The following is a 20,000-nucleotide window of genomic DNA, read 5'->3' on the forward strand; positions in this document are numbered from 1 at the left end:
CAAATAATTTCCTGTCAAAAAGCTTGGAGATATATTCACTTGTTAAAATAAGCAACTCATAGAATTGTCACCAGGATGCTGCCTTAAAGAAGGAACTACAACAGATGGCATCTACCCTGCAGGAGTTGTCTTTGAAGATGGATGATTTTAAAAAGAACCTGGAAAAATCTTTAAAAAAGCAGTCAAAAACAGGCTGACACCCTCAAGGAAATGCTGCAACACCATCAGACAAGGATAACAGGAATAAAGGTTTCTCTAAATGACTTAGAAAGCAGACTTAAGGAAGAGGAAACACAGAAAGAACTGCTTCTTAAACAAAACACTCTGTTGGTTAATAAAGTAGATGACTTGGAAAATAGGGAGAGGAGAAATAACATCAGGATTTTTGGATTACTTGAAAACACAGAAGGTGAGGATATTATTTCCTTTTATCAAGCTGGATCCCTGACTTTTTAAATTTAAAAGAAGGACTTTCCTTTGGCATTGAAAGGGCACAGAGAGCTCTTGGGAAACCTGCCACTAACTCAAATTCTCCTCCTAGGTCAATAATTATCAAATTTCTTTTATACTTGGACAAGGAACTGATTTAAAGATCTGCTTGGAGGAAGGCACCTCTAAAATATAAACAGAGCCTGATAAGATTTGATAACGACTATTCATCTAGAATAATGGAAGAAAGGAAAAAAGTGTGGCCAATGATAAAGTTTCTGAAACAAAATAACATCAAGGCACAACTTGCATATCCAGCTAAGATAAGAATACTGTATGCCAACAAGATGAGGACTTCTATTGACTTAGACGAAGATTCTTCATTTATTAAAACTAATAATGTGATTACTTTACCAGAAGATATGGATTGGATGTCACCTTCTCTCAAGAGAACAAAAGAAACATGTCTGGACAGACATAAAAAAAAAGATGCAAAAGACTAATACTGTTACAGCCAAATCTCTCAAAGCATGTACTATGATATGAACTGTTTTAACATTACTTTAAAGGACCAGTTCTACTGCTTGGAATTTTAAAACAAAGGTAAATAACTACTGGAATCTTTATCTGTATTTTTTGAAAATAGATGACACATGAGAGTTTTCACATTACCTCAGGTATGTAAAACAGGGTACTTTTCTTTCACAGAATGAGGGTTATATAGTACATCAAATATTTATACTGTAAATCAACATACATAGTATATGTGTATTTTTTCTTAAGTTTCTCTTTTCTTTCTCTCTCTTCTCTCATTATTTATTTTAACAGTATCTTGTCTCCCTTTCTAAATTCTCTCCTATTTGCTATACTAATATAGGTTCATAGGTTAGTACTTAACTAACTGCCCTTGTGAGCCGTTTTAAGCCTAGCCAATTATCCCTTGTGAGACTCAAACCCTGCACCTTGTGTTTGTAAGGCAAACACCTTAACCATTAGGCCACCCTCCCAACCCTAGTAACATATAAAATGTAACCTTTACAGTGCAGACAGCTTGTGAAATCAGCATGTTAAAGTGAGTAATACTTTTTATAGTCTGTATATATTTAATAACTCACTATCTATACATAGATAAATAATAGTCTAAAATAATCTAGTTTTAAGGTAGATTAATTGGAATAGTGAACTTAATTAATTGTTATTACAATATTTATTAGATTAATGATAGTCACTGTTATGCTTATTGAGATTGGGGACATGTTTGTGATTAACTCTGAAATGTTTCATTCATGTACATATGCCCTTTGAATTATTTTATTTTAGTATTAACAAATACATAAAAAAGGAGGGGAAAATGTGCTGTTGGTTACGAGAAGTGAAGCTTTCTTCACATTCTGTTTGTGTTGCCATAGCAACAGTAAACATTTGCTGCAGTTTCTAAGGACACTATGAATCTGCAAAGTGCATTTAGCCTCACAGATGACAAATGATAAGAAAAGTAGTGTTGTTTAATTATTAAAATGAAAAACAACCTAAACAAGGTAAAATAAATACATAATAGGATTATTTGTAAATATTTTATGATTTATCCTCACAGGATTACATATTCCTGGAAACACAGCTGAAATGTTCCCAAACTACATGTGCACTTAAATGTAGCTGCTTGATTAAAAAGTATTACTCACTTTAACGTGCTGATTTCACAAGCTGTCTGCACTGTAAAGGTTACATTTTATATGTTACTTGAAATTGTCAGAATCTAGAGCACATGAAAAGATACATATTACTTTTTGCAACATATCTTTGCAGTTACCTCACACTCTGTACAAACTCACATGGTAACTGATAGCTATTCATTTAAAAGATCAGTTTAAATATTAAATGTACCCTTGAAATGCTATTGACATTTTGACAAAATATAATCTGAACTGTAAAATGAATGACTTGAAAGAAGTGAAGTAACGCATAGATTTCAAAGACAGTTCTTGACACTACAGTAAAAGTAAAATATATATATAGACAAGGAAGTATTGAAATGTTTTAGTCTTCCAGTTAAATAGCTTACTGTCAACATTTTGCGATATCAGAAAGTTTGAAGAGCTAGGAAATTACTATTCTTTGTCTTTATAATGGTTATTAGACAGATGCTAGACTCTGTTTAGTTTAATGAATTGTGACATATGTTTATGAGGAAAAGTGGACTCAGTTAGTCACATTGGACTACACATTCCTGGAAACTCAACTGAAATGTCCCCAAATTACTTGTGAATTTAAATGAAACTGCCTGATTAATAAGCATCATTTACTTTAACAATCTGAATCCATAAGGTATCTGCTGAATATATGCTACATTATATATGTCACTTGCATATGACAGTCTCTAGAGCACATGAAAAAATACATATTATTTTTGCAACATGCTATATTTGCACTAACCATACATTCTAAACTAACTCAACTAGCAACTGACAAGTTATTTATTTGAAACATCAGTCTAAATATTAATTGTGCCCTTGAAATATTGTTGCTGTTTTGACAAAACAAAACCTGAATTGTAAAAGGGAAGATTTGAAGAAGTGAAGTATTGTACAGATTTCAAAGACAGCTATTGACACTACAATATAAGTAGAAATGTATACATGCAAGGACAATTTGAAATGCTTTATACTTTTAGTTAAAATAGCTTACTGTTTAAATTTTCTGATAAAGCAAAAAGTTAAGAGCTAGGAAATTATTTCTAATTTGTCTTTATAATGTTTACTAAAGTGATGTTAATCACTGACTTGTTTAATGGATTGCGAGTCATGTACAAGACGGACTAGTGAATGTTATTTCTGTTTACCTATGTTTGCTGAATTTCTTTTATTAGTACTGATTTAAAACAAGGGAAAGAATGGGAATGGAAATCTCTGTTTTTGGTCAAGGGAGGAGAGGCTTAAGAGTATTCTAACTGCCCCGAGAACTCCCTAAGATGCTCTAAATACTATTTGATTAATACTTACCTAAGGTAAGTCTTGATTACCATATAGGTACCTTCACATTCATTCTAGACCTGATGTGATTACCCATTCTGGAAGCAGGAGGTGCCCTATGCAGGATGGGAGTTGTCAGGGTGGTCAATAGTTCATTCTTAGACTCTGCTTTGTAAATCTATAAATATGTAAAAGCACTGCACACTAGAATGTAGTGTGCCTCTACTCTGAGTCAGGATACCACTGATAAGCCATGTCTTTTCATAAGAGTACGTTGAAGTTGGTGAGCTGAAGAGTGGGAAAGTAAAGGAAGGCAGTACACCTACAGTAAATTAATATTTTTTGGTAGTCACTCATTGTCTCCTGTAGAGTCCTTTTAGTCAAATTATTTTAGTAATAAACTATTTGTTGTTGGCTTATTTAGTGTATTCTCCTCTGTTGCATTTAATTTATCCAAAATGACATATCTGACATGTTTGGGATGTCTTAAGGGTAACTAAATATTGGATATTTTCTAAGTCAACATAATAATTGTTTACACTACTAACATTCCATCCTGGTATATAAAATACTATAGAATAATAGTAGAAAAATATAGAATTTCATATCTCTTTTAAGAAAATTCTCCATATAATAATTTAACATATGGAGCTCAGTTGATATTGTTGGTTAAAGGTATGAGTGATAATCCAAAAGATCTATCTTTATCTATTGGATTAGGAATGACTTTTATTCCATGTTTAATGGGAAATTCATATTTACTTGTATTTGATACTTTAGAATTAATGTTTCATAGAAGTACGTTTTTAAAGCATGACCAGAATTTTACCCTACTTATATTTAAAGAAGAAAGAACATTAAATTACACTCCCAAGTTTATACACATAAAAATAACATCCAATGTTATCAGAGAATATGTTATAACTACTATAATCAGAATCAAAAAACGCAAAACGTTTCTTCCAACAATAACTTGCAATGGATTTAACATTCTTATCATTAAATACTAATGGCTTAAATAATACAAATAAAAGATCAAACTTACAAAAATATTTAAATCTAAATAAGGCATAAATAGTAGTTCTCCAGGAAACAGATTTTTGGAACCCTAAGGACTATACAGTCTTAGCTCAATCCTCCTATAGAGCAAAGACAAAAGGAGTATCAGTTCTCTGGAAGTAAAACATAATCACTCCAAAAGTTATTTATAAATATGAAGACAAAGAAGGCCTACTAGCATTTGTTATAATTAAATTTAATAACAGAATATGGACCTTAGCTAATCTATATTGGTTCCCAGGAATTGGAGCAGGAACGGTTAAAAATCACCTAGATTTTATTTCCAACAATTATAAAGGAAATCTTATACTGGGAGGAGACTTTAATTGTACCTTAGAAGCTTCTGAAACCACCAAGAAGTCTTTTCGCATAGCAACTATTTCAAAATCCTTAAAAAATGGATTGCTTCATTTCATTTAATTGACACTTTTAAAGTAAAAGATGATAAATCCTTATTATTTTCCCATAAAGACTATAGATTTGGAACACAAAATAGAATAGACAAATTATTTGTAGTACAATATTTACAAACAAAAATCCTCAACTTCTCAATAGTTCCATGCCCCTTCTCAGATCATGACTCTCTGATAATAAAGCTCCAAATAGAGTTTACACCTTTAATCCTCTCAACTAGAATTCCATCATCTATCATGAAAATTAATGAATTCAGACCCTGGATGTTGTCAGAACTACAATTATTTCTTGAAATTAATAATACAACAGAAATCAGTAGAGTCATGGTTTGAGACTCATTAAAACCGCATTTATTTGGTAAGACCCTTAGCTGGTACAAAAACAAAGTTAAAGAGTGGGAATCTGAATCATTTGACTTGCAAACCAGACTCTTGACAGCAAAATCTAACAAAAATCATAATTGTCCAGAAGTCAAAACAGAAATAGAGAAACTAAATAAAAAAATATAATGAAATTCTAACACACAAAACTTGTCTAGCCTTGGAAAAATTCAAAATAAATTCATTAGCCACCTCCACCACATATCTACATAACTTATCTACAAGAATTAAAATACAATCTAAAGCAAATAACATTAGTAGTATATATCATGAAAAGAAAGGGAAACAAGTATCAGATATGGGAGACATCCTTGAAGCATTTTGGTTCCATTATATGGAACACTTCAAAAAAGAAGGTTTAGATACCAACTAAATAAACTTAGATACAAACCTTAGCAATATAAAAAAAAATTCCCGAAAACTTAAAACTAGACCTACAAAAACCTATATCCTACAAAGAAATTGTTGACAAGATAAAATAAAGTAAATCTGACAAAGCTCCAGGGATAGATGGCATAATTATGGAAATCTACAAACTCTTCCCTTCAACAGTAATCTCCCTTTTTCATAAAACTTTGCTAGAAGTCCAGTTAGAAGAAAAAAATACCACCCTCATGGAAATATTCTCTCATAACACCAATTCTAAAAGATAATAAACCACCAGACCTTTGCACCTCATACAGACCTATATTATTACTGAATAATGATTACAACATATTCATGTCAATATTAGTTAACAGAATGAAAATCTCACTTTCAAAGTCAAATAATAATGATCAAACTGGATTTTTATATAGCAGGCACACACAAGAGAATATTAAAAGGATACTTACTCTTATAGATTATGCGAATAAAGAAGACAGAGAAACACTTGTAATCAGATTAGACATAGAAAAAGCCTTTGATTCCCTCAACTGGGAAAATCTATTTAAAATGGTAACATTATTTGAATTTCCTCCTCCCTTCATCTTATTACTAAAAACATATATACTAATAACCTAGTCTACATTAAATTAGGTCCTTTCACCTCAGAATCTATCCATATAACAAAAGGTACTAAACAAGGATGCCCCCTTTCTCCTATTTTATTTGCTTTAGCTATAGAAATACTTGCAGAAATAATACGCATTATACCATGACCCCCCATTAATATTCCAAAACATGCATGCTGATTGGCCAGCATGCACGTTGTAAATCGACTTATACTAATGGAAAAAGGTCCGGAGATCCGTTGCTTATTTTAAAGCTGTCTCGCTATGTTAAACCCATTTAACATAGCGAGACAGGTTTAAAAAAAAAAAAGCAACGGAGAAAGCAAGATCTCCATTGCTTTTTACTGTTTCGCTATGTTAAATGGGTTTAACACAGCGAGACAGCTTTAAAATAAGCAACCGTTGCTTATTTTAAAGCTGTCTCGCTATGTTAAACCCATTTAATATAGTGAAACAGTAAAAAGCAATGGAGATCTTGCTTTCTCCGTTGCTTTTGGCCACAGCTCTGATGTACTGCATAGGCATGCGCAGTACATCAGAACTGCCATGATACCAGACAGCTGCGGAAGGGCAGCAAAGAGGCATTATACAATGCCATTATTTAAGAAAAGTAATTATTTCTTTTCTTAAATAATGTCATAGTATAATAGCAATAACCACTTCTGGGTGTGGGTAATGGGATTTACCCATGGTTGTCTTTGTTTGGTCCCTCGGGCTTTGCCCTCGGGACCAAACCACGCCAACCATGGGTAACTCCCGCATTACCCACACCCAGGCATGGGTTATTGCTATAATAATCCAAGAATAAAAAGAATAGAAGTCTACGACCAGTACATATCTAAAATAATGCTTTTTGCTGATGATATTTTATTAACCCTATCAAACTCCAGAGAGTCATTAGGAGAGCTAGAAGAAGTAATGGAGAAATTTTATAAGATTTCAGGCCTACACTTTAATAGCTCAAAATCAAAATTTCTATTTTTAAATAAGAAAAAAAAACTACAAGTTACAGATAAATCCATCACAGGAAAACAAGAACTTATGCTAAATTATTTAGGAATAGTGTTATGCAAAAATATAAACGAAACAATATTTATAAATTATAAAAGCATTATTGAAACAATAAAAAAATATAGAAAAGTGGAACAAAGTTATATTAACTTTTGAAGACAGATTGCAATTAATAAAATTGTCTAATTGCCAAAAATACTATATGTAGTATTAGCAATACAGTTAATTCCTGAAAGATGCATGCTTAAAGAAATAAATTCATGTTTAATAAAATTTTTATGGTATCCCAAAAAGAATAGAGTTGCTCTAACTCATCACATTAGACCCTGGAAACAAGGAGGTTTGAACTTCCCAGAAATAGAAACATATATAAAAGCATCAGTGATTAAAACTACAATAGACTGGATAAACACAAATTATTTTGCCAACTGGAAAGAATTAACAATGGCTATATGAACAAATGAATTTAATCTGTTAAAAATTAATAGTAGACAAATCAGACAAACCCTGGTACATACTATGCATAAGTATACAATATAATATAACAAAACCTTCTAAAACAACACTGATTAATCATTACATCAATTACTTTAGGAAACTTATCAATGCAAACATAGATCTAAAACTCTAGTTTGACCTTTTAACCCCATTTACCATCACTAAGAACTTTCCTCACAAAATATATAGGGAAACAATAACCTCATGGGAACAACATGGCTTCTTATGCTGGCTTCAGTGTGTAAATAAATTAAATGTTTTACATATACATATGATAAAACAGCTTACAATATTCCAACACAGGACTGGTTAACCTTACAAAGCATTCTAATGTAGACTCAAGATTTATGCAGATTAATTAATACTTCCTCCTTTAAAGATATTCCAAATCTAATAAGTTTTATTTATGAATTTATATATAATAGTTGCGAAAAGAAAAATTCCATTTCAAATCCATATAAAGAGTAATAACATATAAAACAATTCCCAAACCATCATACTGGCAGTTCTTAACAAAAGGTCAGTCATTGCAGTTAACAGAAGAAATTAAAACTAACATCTTACTATCGGTTAATTACACCTCTAACACACAGTACTGGAAAATATTTAACTGGAAATACTTACATGGAGCATTTTAGCACCAGATAGAATTAAAAAGATCAGTACTACTACAAATGGTTTTTGCTGGAGGTGTGAAAAGTCAAATAAAGCAGACTGGATTCATATTTTTTATGAATGTAATAAAATTAAATCATATTGGAATGGAATCAATCATTTTTGACAAGCTTTATTTAATGAATCCTTTACCTTAACTAAAGTATTGATAATTCTAAATGTAAATGAAGGTCCCTACCTGAATAAGAGAAATATGTATTGCTGACATACTGCAGTGCAGCATAAGTAGGGTGCTGCACTCCTAAGTGTGCCATCTTTTGGATGAGATGTTAAACCATGGCCCCTCTGCTTGAGCTGGTGGTAGTTCAGGTGGATGCAAAAGATTCCATGCCACCTATCATAATGTGTAGGGATCCTTTGTTTATATACAAAAAAGAGCTCTTATTTACAACATACTTACAAATATATAAATGTACAAATGTATAAATGCATAGCTATGCAAATCTATTTATACATTTTCATAATGTCTTTTATAATCATACTAAATTTTCATCCCTATTAGACTTTCCTCCTTTTTCCATAACCACCATCTGATTTTGCTTAATATTGTTGATTAAATCCTACGTCTTCTTCTTCTTTCAGCTTTTTCTGGATAGGGGTCACCATAGTGGATAATCTGTCTGCTCATGATTGGCAGTGGAGTTTTACGATGTCGAGTTTCCAGCCCGGCACCCAACCTTTGACAGAAGGCGCACACATGCACGCACTCACACCTAGGGCCAATTTAGAGTATCCAATCCACCTACAGCATGTCTTTGGGATGTGGGAGAAAACCAGAGCACCCAGAACCCAAGTGACCACAGGGAAGACATGCAGACTCCACACTGAAGGCAACCCAGCCGAGGATTGAACCAGAGAACCTCTTGCTGTGAGGCGACAACGCTAACCGCTGCACCACCATGGCCACCCTAATATTGTTGATTAAATCCATTTATCATTAAATGTAATTTCATTTACTGTTTCATTCCATATAACCCATATAATATAAAATAACTTTTTATATATTCTTTTAACATATTCTTTATTTTTATTCATATAATATATGTATTTAATCACATCTATGTTTATTTCAGCCACTTCTTTTATATCTTTGAAAAAATCTTCTTTACATAGTATTCTCTATAACTTTTTTACTTACTTACATTTCAAAAACACATGTTCCATAGTTTCTTCTTCTTGGTAATATAAACATATTCTATTGCTTTTCTTTTATATAGCATATTTCCTTTCAATGTAGATTTATCTATTACCAGCCTACACAAAAAATAAAATGCTACTTTATGATTACACCATTTGCTTCTTGTTTTCATAGCTTTAATTTTCTCATATGTTTGATTTTCTGATGATTTTACATAGTAATATTTTAGCATTACATTCTTATACCATACTTTTCCATATTTTTCTAAATCAAAAATTTTTCTTGGTAACATTTTATTTACTTATACACTCTTTTTCTCTTTTACTCTTTTTAATCATACTCCAAATTATTGCACTTATATTTATACAATTTTACTTCTAATCTCTCATCTTTTCATTTATTCACTTTAACACATACAAATTTAATGATGCAGCATACACCACTGGGTTAATTAACCCTACACCTCCTTCTTCTTTATTTATCTACCAAACTCCTCTTTTTACATGGTTTAATCTAGACCCCCCCCCATATAAATTAAAACAATATCTGCAAAATTCCTTTTCAAATACTGTTGGCAATGTAATACACTGTTAAGTATGTTGTCTTCCCACCAGTACTGAATTTGTCAATTAAGCCTTTTTCTGAATGACAATTTATGTGTTCTCCAGAAATGACAGGTTTTTTTCTTCTATTGTTTTTCTTTTTTTTCACTTAGGTTCTACTTACATCTCCATTTCCAAATGTTATACCTCACACAGAAATTTAATTCATTGCAAAATATATACCCCCTACCTTTATCGATTAAACCTTTAATTTGTCTTTATTTAAAGCCATCCCTATTCCCTGCTGAAACACATTTCAGAAAATGTACTTCTTTTATCCAATTTGTATTCTTTGCAATTATTATGTCATCTGCATATGTTAACAGAACTGGAATTTTTAACCCTTCAGGTGTTATATAGCCTGCCACTTTCATTTTATGATTTATTTTATATAAATGCAATGAGTCTACAACTCATTGGACATCCCTGTCTTACACCACTCTTCATATGTACCTCTTGGCTTAACCAGCCTTTTACCAATATTTTTAATTTGTTATTACTATACACTGACATATATAATTTCCTGACTTTCTCACTTATATTATAGTCTTTCATTATTATCCATAAGATAGCATGTCAAATTGCATCAAATGACTTACTAAGGGCTCCTATCATCATTTTCAATTCTTCTTTTCCGTTCATAATGTTATCCACACTTTCTCTGTCATTAATAATTTTTGGCAACCCTTCCCCTCTAAACTATATGTACTATCTTCCATAATATTCTCCATTTTAGTTTCAAATCTCTTTTGTATTATTTTCATAAAGATCTTATAATCATTATTATACTATTGGTCTCCAGTTTTTTAATAGTATTCTATCTTCCTTCTTCTATATGAATTTGTATGTTCCACTACATAATTCTTTATACATAAAACCTTCATTTAACCATTCATTCAAAATCTTTAAATGTATCTATCTGTTAAATATATACTTGTACTTTATCTAGCTCATTTAAAGAAATTTCCTTTTCCAACTCTTTATTTGCCTTTTCTGTTTTTTTTTTTACTTTCCATTTTTTCACTACCTTGTTTTTCTTTAAACAAGTCTTGTACATATTGTACCACACTATTTATTCTTTCTATTTCTCCTTTTACATTTTTTTAACTTCTCTCATTACCCTACCATCTTCTTTATTAATCTGTTTAAGTAATTTGATACTTCTCTTTTTCCTTGTAAAAATATATTTGCTTATATAACAATTCCTGTATTTTTCTTGATTTCTTTCATATAATTCTTTCTTTGTCAAAGTACTTTCTATCATTATGTTCTAAATCTTATGACGCATCAGTATATGTTCTTTTGTAATTTTTTTCTCTCCTTTTCTCACATCATACTACCACTGTAAAAAACATTTTTTTATATTTTCCATTAAATAGCATCCACCATCAGACCAATTTTTAAAAATGTTCTCAAAGTAATATGATCTTTCCATCTCTTTCCTTCATTCTGTGTTTTCTCATTTGTCCATTTTATTCTTTTGCCATTCATTGTTTATCTTTGGCCATCTTGCAAGATGATCAGAAAATGCTATTTCAACTACCCCCTTCTCCTATAACTAAGCTTTCTGATATTATAAAATAATATGTTTCATTTCTATGCATACAACTTTTGTAAGTCCATGAATCTTATAACTTCTAACATTTTTCTTATATCATTCCTTTCTTTTTAGGCTTACCTCTTAAATCATAATTAAAGTATCATGTTATCATAGTATTCATATTTATAACTACATTGTCTAACATCTGATTAAATAAGCTTTTCCTTTCCTTGCAATTAGTATAAGCATATAAAGTTACAATTCTATATATTTGTTTTTTTTTTCAGTTTTAAATCTGCAATGGTTAATCTTCCCATTTTTGCTAAAGTTACATCTAATATCTTTACTGTATTTCTACAGAATTAAACTAATCAAGAATATCTCTCATTTCCCAAATTGTCTATCTTTTCTCCTCATAGTTTCTCTATTTGCAATATTTCTTCATTTGTTAAAAATTGTGTGTTTTCTAAAATGATTACATCTATATGACATGTATTATACCAGTCCAAAATCCCTATTCTTATTCTTTATACTATTCACATTTACAGAAAGCACTTTAAAATTTTCATTTTCATTTTCCTTAGATTTGTAGTTCTATAAATTAATAACTAATTACTAGGCCATTATAAGTCTAACCAAATTCCCTCCGAAAGGTGAGAATCAAACACTATACCTTGGTGTAGGAGTCAAACACCTTAACCATTAGCCCAACTCCCATTCATCAGCTTTATATATTCTTTGGCCTTTATTTTTTCTTTTGTACTCATCCTTTTAAATTTTCTTTTTCTGTCTTTTACCAATAGATTTTTCCATTTGCTACCTTCCAATTTATAACTTCATCACTTATTTCAGAACTTTTTTCTATGTTCTGTTAATTATTTTTCTCATCTATTTTTTCTTCTATTTCTACTACTCCTAAATGTTCTTCTTTGTTCATTTTCTTCTCTTTAATTTTTTCTCCTTACTTTTATATTCATTTCTGGAATCCATTCATAAATGCTAAATTGTGTTAGACTTATAACATTTCAGCTCACATCTTTTGCATCCTGTCCCATTTATTCACAGTATAACATTTTCTTTTGTTACAGTTGCTTATTAAATGTCCTTAGTTTCAACACACACACACACACACACACACACACACACACACACACACACACACACACACACACACACACACACACATGTTTTGGGTTGTGCCCAGTTATTTTTACGACACCCCTATTCCTGTACACATCTATCATGCTTGGTATATGCATAATTTTTAATCTTTCAGCTTTTATCACAATATTACAGTCCCAACCAACAGTCCATAATCCCCTTTTGTCATGAACTTTTGCAATGTCCAGTATTTCTTTATATAAAGTTTTCAGATGTCCTTTCAAATTCCCTCATTCTACCTCTGTTTGAAATTGTACATTAATTTTCTTTTTTTGTTTCCCCGTTAAATACTTTTATTACATAAAGATTTCATGGGTTACGGTCTTTTCTGATAAAATTTTCCATTGAAAAAAACTGTCTCAAATATAATCTCACAAAATGTATGTTTGTTAATAGGAATAAATGTTCTTACCGCATGTGCTTTTACAAAAAGAGGAAGTATTAAATTGCACCACACTTCATATCTGTCCCTTTCTTTGTCTTCTTTACTTTGATTTCTTACCACGTACTTCTGTTTTTCATTTTCTTCTGCCTCATTTTCTTCTACTCCTTTTTGGCCTTCTTTTACTTTTCTGCATATATTTTGTTTTCCATCTCACCATGATTCTTCATGATTGTCTCTGCATCTTCCTTTTGCGCTTTCTCCATAACCCCCACCCCCCTCAAATATATCCTTCATTTTCTTGCTCATTCTGCATCACCATTTCTTTAAGCAAATCATCCCACACCCTCCCAACTGGGGGGTTGCAATTATACATCCGTCATTTGCTGATGCATCTCCATCAAACAGATGTCTTTGAAACATCTCCTTAGAATCCGGGATACATTCTCTTGTCTCAATATTTGCTTTCTCTTCCATTTCTCTCCATCATCTATTTCTGTCTCCATCTGCCTCCCTGTTTCTCCAGGCCACCTCTGTGCCTGTAATGGAAACAGGCAGTGCTCCAAGAAAATGTGTCACACTCACAGCAAAGACAAGTAGGGGAAGTTACCCAATGCCCTGGTCAAATTCCCCTTACTAGTATAAATACCACCTCAATCCTTCCATTAAAAGAGGCTACTAGTCTAATGGGACTAATGGGACTAACCCAGTCAACAAAGGATAAACAAATAAACCAAAAACCAACAAATAAATAACACAGTCTGCCTATTTCACAGTAGTCGGTCACCCTTCAATTGGCCTGTAGCATATTCTGATAAACATGGATAGGCATTATTCCCCTTTTATTTGGCTAAATATTCTCAGACATTGGCTGTCCAAGCATACCAGATTTTTTTCCTTCTGTTTTGTTTGTGCTAGGTACTCCTTTGACAACTCCATGAGCCCTGTAAGCCTATTCCTGAACTTAATGACCAGCCACACAACAAACCTATTGTAGAAGTTACATTTTTACTCCCATTCATCATAAATTCACTCAAGGGATCCCCTCCCCCTGTTACCATAAAGGAGCTGAAATGGTAAAAATCCTATAGATTCTCGGTGCCCCTCTCTGTATACAATATATGGGCACAATATCCATGACTGAACTCTCTAGTGGAGCCACAATATCAAGCAAAGGCACCAAAGCAGCCTTGTCTTTGCCTTCAGCTTTTCCATTTATTTATTTATTTTTTTGGTGATGTTCACAAGTCTTGTTGTATCCTCTTACACATTTTCAATACCTAGTTAGTAGACATGTGGCATTAGGCCTAAATAGTAATATCAAGGACAATAGCCTAAAGTGATGAATAGAAAGACATTTGGGCTGCCGACTGCTGCACTACTTCTCCCTCTCTCTCTCCTTCAGGACTTCACTCTCTATACAATAACCCCTTATCTCAGTACATGTACTTCCCTTGTTCATAAGAGTCAGGCATTTTATTGCCTACATCCACCACATCCTGCAAGCTGTGATCTGAGAGCCATGCCTGTGCCACATCCCTCTTTAGTGATCCTCTCCAACTACCTTTGCAAAAAAAATCTTTTGACAAATTCATCTCAGATTTAGACATGCTCCTACTACCTAGCTCTTCCTATGAAATAGATTCACCCAAGGAAGGCCAGATACCTTTCAATATTTTTCCACAGATGGTCAGCAGCTGCCACCACCTCCTTTCCCTATTCACTTGTTCTAGTGGATCCAACTTAGCCACAACTGGATTAAACCTGTGGCACATCTGGGACCATTGAAACAATCATAGACACTGGTATATTATCATACTGCTGCTAGAGATTGTCCTAATCTCTGCCACCCAGGACAGTCTTGCAAGCTCCACAATGGCTCCCTTCAGGAGGTGCATGCATGCTTCTGCTCATGCATAAACTCCCAAACAAGAGGTATCACTCCTGAATGATGGAGATACCAATTAACTCTGTTATTGTTGCACACCTAAACAGCCTTCCACCCCCCTCTCCAGGATAGACAGTTGATGTCAGCTGTTCACTCACATCCTCCCCAACTTAATCCCACCAGTGGCCATGCCAATAGTTGAACAGCTTGTCTGTGGCACAATTAGGGCTTTATGTCTTCGCATTATGGGGCCAAAAGATAGCTTCAATAGTTTTGACTCAGATTCAGCCTTGCTGCTACTATCTAGCTATGTTCTAAGAAGCTGTATTACTGTTACAAATATGTAAACTGTTAGAGTCTCCCCCATCACCTGTACGTGGATGCCTGAAAATACATGTACACAAGGCTAAGTAGCCACTGTCCAAAAGCTGGATGCCAATTCACATACATATATAATTTGCCATCCAGAAGCATTTGGAATTAAGTAATGATACTCTTACTGGAAATTAATAACATTAGTTAATATACTTTGAAAAATAAATATACAAAAAAGCATAGGGTTGCACAAAATAGTAACAAATACAATGTTTAAATAGACAGATGTCATTCAGAGTAACATTGCCTAGCAGGAATCTAGTCCTGTTTCAATTCCCATAGATTTGCCAGACAGCCACAATTTTTGTGAAGAACAGGCAAAAATTATCAGGCAAATATCTTGGCATTCTGTGAAAATCTGAACAGCTGAGAGGTATGAATCTGATCTTTATGACCAAGAACATGCATCACTCAGTAGATCATCTGACCTTCTTGAACCATAACATGCATCACTCCATAGATCATCTGACCTTCATGAAACTAAACATGATTCACTCCATAAATCATCTGACCTCCACGACCCAAAACATGCATCACTCCATAGATCATCTGTCATTCATGAACCACAACAAGCATCACTCTACAGATCATCTGACCTTCATAAACCACAATATGCATCAGTCCATAGATCATCTGACATTCGTGAACCTCAACATGCATGACTCTATAGGTCATCTGACCATTATGAACTACAACATGCATCACTTCACAAATCAGCTGGCCTTCATGAACCACAACATTCATCACTCCATAGATCATCCAACTTCCATGAACCAAAACACACATCACTCCATAGCTTGCCTGACCTTTGTGAAAAAAAAAAAACATGCATCGCTCCATAGATAATCTGACCTCCATGAACCAGAACAGGCTTCACTCCAATGTTCATCTGACCTTCATTAACCACATCATACATCACTCCATAGATCACCTAAACTTCGTGAACCAGAACATGCATCACTCCATAGGTTATTTGACATTCAGAAATCACAATATGCATCATTCCAGAGATCATCTTCCCTTCGTGATCCACAACATGCATTACTCCATAGATCATCTGATAAAACCTCTCAAACTCTTAGTGCAAGAAATCTGAACAAAGCCTAAAATAATGGGGGCAAAAGTCTAAAAATAGGACAGATTTTAAATATTGCTCTTATAAACATAGAAAACAACTAGAAGAAGAGGATTTGTGCTGATCATGTATTTTCTGAAGGATGTAAAGTCTGAAACTCAAATGTAAATCATTATTTTATTTAACATTTGTTAACTGGGAAAGTTCACCTACGATAGTCCTATTTTCAGCAGAGGCCTAGGAAGAAACACTCCAGACATATCTCTTTAGAATGTGGGAGGAAAATGGAGTACCCAGACACAGCCCACATGCACACAGGGAGGACATGCAGACTCTGCACAGAAGGCACCCCAACCAAGAATTGAACCAGAGAACCGTTTGCTTTGAGGCAACAATGTTAACCAATGCACCACTGTGCAGTATTATTTAGTGACTTCAATTCTCAGTGATTTGCCAAACAGCTACAAATTTTGTGAAGACCAGACAAAAAATATCAGATAAATATCTGGACATTCCGTGAAAATCTGGACAGCTGAGAGGTATGCATATGACCTTCATGAATCATAATATGCATCACTCCATAGATCATCTGACCTCCAAGACCCAAAATAGCCATCACTCCATAAATCATCTGTCCTTCATGAATCACAACAAGCATCACTTTACAGATCATCTGACCTCCAAGACCCAAAATAGCCATCATTCCATAAATCATCTGTCCTTCATGGACCACAGCATGCATCACTCCATAAATCATCTGATCTTCATGAATCTCAACATGCATGACTCTATCGATCATCTGATCACCGTGAACTTCAACATGCATCACTTCATAGATCATCTGACCTTCATGAACCACATTATCCCTCACTACATAGATCATCTGACCTTCATGAATCACAACATGCATCATTCCATAGATCATATGACATCCAAAAACCACAACATGCATCATGCCATAGCTTGGCTGACCTTTGTGAAAAAGCTTGCATTACTCCATATATCATCTGACTTCCATGAACTAGAACAGGCTTCACTCCATAGTTCATCTGACCTTCAAGAACCACATTCTGCATCACCCCATAGATCATGTTACCTTCATGAACCACTACATGCATCACTCCCTAGATCATCTGACATTCATGAACCAAAGTATGCATGACTCCAAAGATCAAATGACCTTCATGACCCACAACATATGTCACTGTACAGATCATCTGACTTTCATGAACCACAACCTGCATCAATCCAATGACCAGCTGACCTTCATGAACCACAACATGCATCAATCCATTGATCATCCGATCTTCTTGAACCTCAACATGCATGACTCCATAGATCATCTGACCTTCATGAACTCCAACATGCATCACTTCATAGATCATCTGACCTCCATGAAGCACAACATGCATCACTCCATTGATTACCCGACCTTTTTGAAAAAACATGGATCAATCTGTAGATCATCTGACCTCCATGAACCAGAATAGCCTTCACTCCATAGATCATCTGTCTTCCATATGCCACAACATGCATCACTCCATAGATAGTCTGATCTTCATGACCCACAGCATGCATCATTCTGTAGACCATCTGATCATACCTCTCAGCCTCTTAGTGCAAGAAATCTGAACCAAACCAAAAATATGAGGGAAATATTGGGACCATCTGTGAAAATCTAGACAACTGAGAGATATGCATCTGACCTTTATGACTAAGAGCATGCATCACTCCATAGATCAGCTGACCTTCTTGAACCTCAACATGCATCACTCCATAGATCATTTGACCTTTGTAAACCACAACATGCATCAGTCCATAGAACATCTGACCTCCATAAATCACAACATGCATCACTCCAATGACCCAATCACCTTTGTGCATGCTTTTTTTGCATTACTCCATAGATCATCTGACCTCCATGCACCAGAAGCGGCTTCACTCCAAAGATCATCTGAACTCCATGAGCCACAACATGCAACACTCCATAGATCTGACCTTCATGACCCACAACATGCATCACTCCATAGGTCATCTGACCTCCATGAAGCACAACACGCATCACTCCATTGATCATCTGACTTTCATAAACTACAACATGCATCACTCCATAAATCTGACCTCCTTGAACCACAACACGCATCACTCCAGAGATCATCTGATTTTCGTGAACCACAACATGCATCACTCCATAAGTCTGACCTCCTTGAACCACTACATACATCCCTCCATATTTCATTTGACCTTCATGAACCATAACATGCATCACTCTGTAGGTCATCTGCCCTTCATGAACCACAACATGCATCACTCCATAGATTGTTTGACCTCCATGAACCACAGCATACATCACTACATAAACCATTTCACTTCTATGAATCACAACATGCATCACTCTATATGTCATCTGACCTCTGAACCACAACATGCATCACTCTGTACATCATTTGACCTCTATGAACCACAGCATGCATCACTCCATAGATCATCTGACCATCATGAAGCATATGTATCATTCCATAGATCCTCTGATCTTTTAAACCTCAACATGCATCCCTCCCTAGATCATGTGACCTTCGTGAACTTCAACATGCATCACTTCATAGATGATCTGACCTTCATTAACCACAACATGCATCACTCCAGAGATCATCTGACCTCCATGAACCAGAAAAAGCTTCACTCCATAGATCATCTGACCTGCATGAGCCACAACATGCAACACTCAATAAATATGACCTTCATGAACCAAAACATGCATCACTCCATAGATCAACTAATCTTATTGAACCACAACATGCATCACTCCATAGATGATCTTCTTTTCATGAACTACAACATTCATCACTCCATAGATCATCTGCACTTCATGAACCACAAGATACATTGCTTCACAGGTTATCTGACATAAATGAACCACAATATGCATCATTCCAAAGATCACCTGACCTTTGTGAAAAAACAGGCAAGACTCCATAGTTCATCTGACCTCCATGAGCCACAACATGCATGACTCCATAGATCTGACCTTCTTAAACCACAACATTCATTACTCCATAGATCATTTTATCATCTGACACAAGCATGCATTTTCTAAAGGATGTAAAGTGTGAAACTGAAATGTAAACCATTATTTACTTCAGTGATTTGCCAGACAACCATACATTTTGTGAGGAACAGAGCATAAATATGCGGCAAATATCTGGTTATTCTGTGAAAATTTAGACAGCTGAGAGGTATGCATCTGAACTTTATTACCAAGAACATACATAACTCCATAGATCATCTGACCTTGATGACCTACAACATGCATTACCCCAGAAATCATCTGGCATGTTTGACATTTAAAGTCTGACTTATCTTAAGAGTGCTGAACTTACAGACACACAGAGTGAGGAGAAATATTCATCAG

This window comes from Protopterus annectens, chromosome 1.part0 (genome assembly GCF_019279795.1).
Source record: "Protopterus annectens isolate FY-2018-M chromosome 1.part0, PAN1.0, whole genome shotgun sequence".
Taxonomy (NCBI): Eukaryota; Metazoa; Chordata; order Ceratodontiformes; family Protopteridae; genus Protopterus; species Protopterus annectens.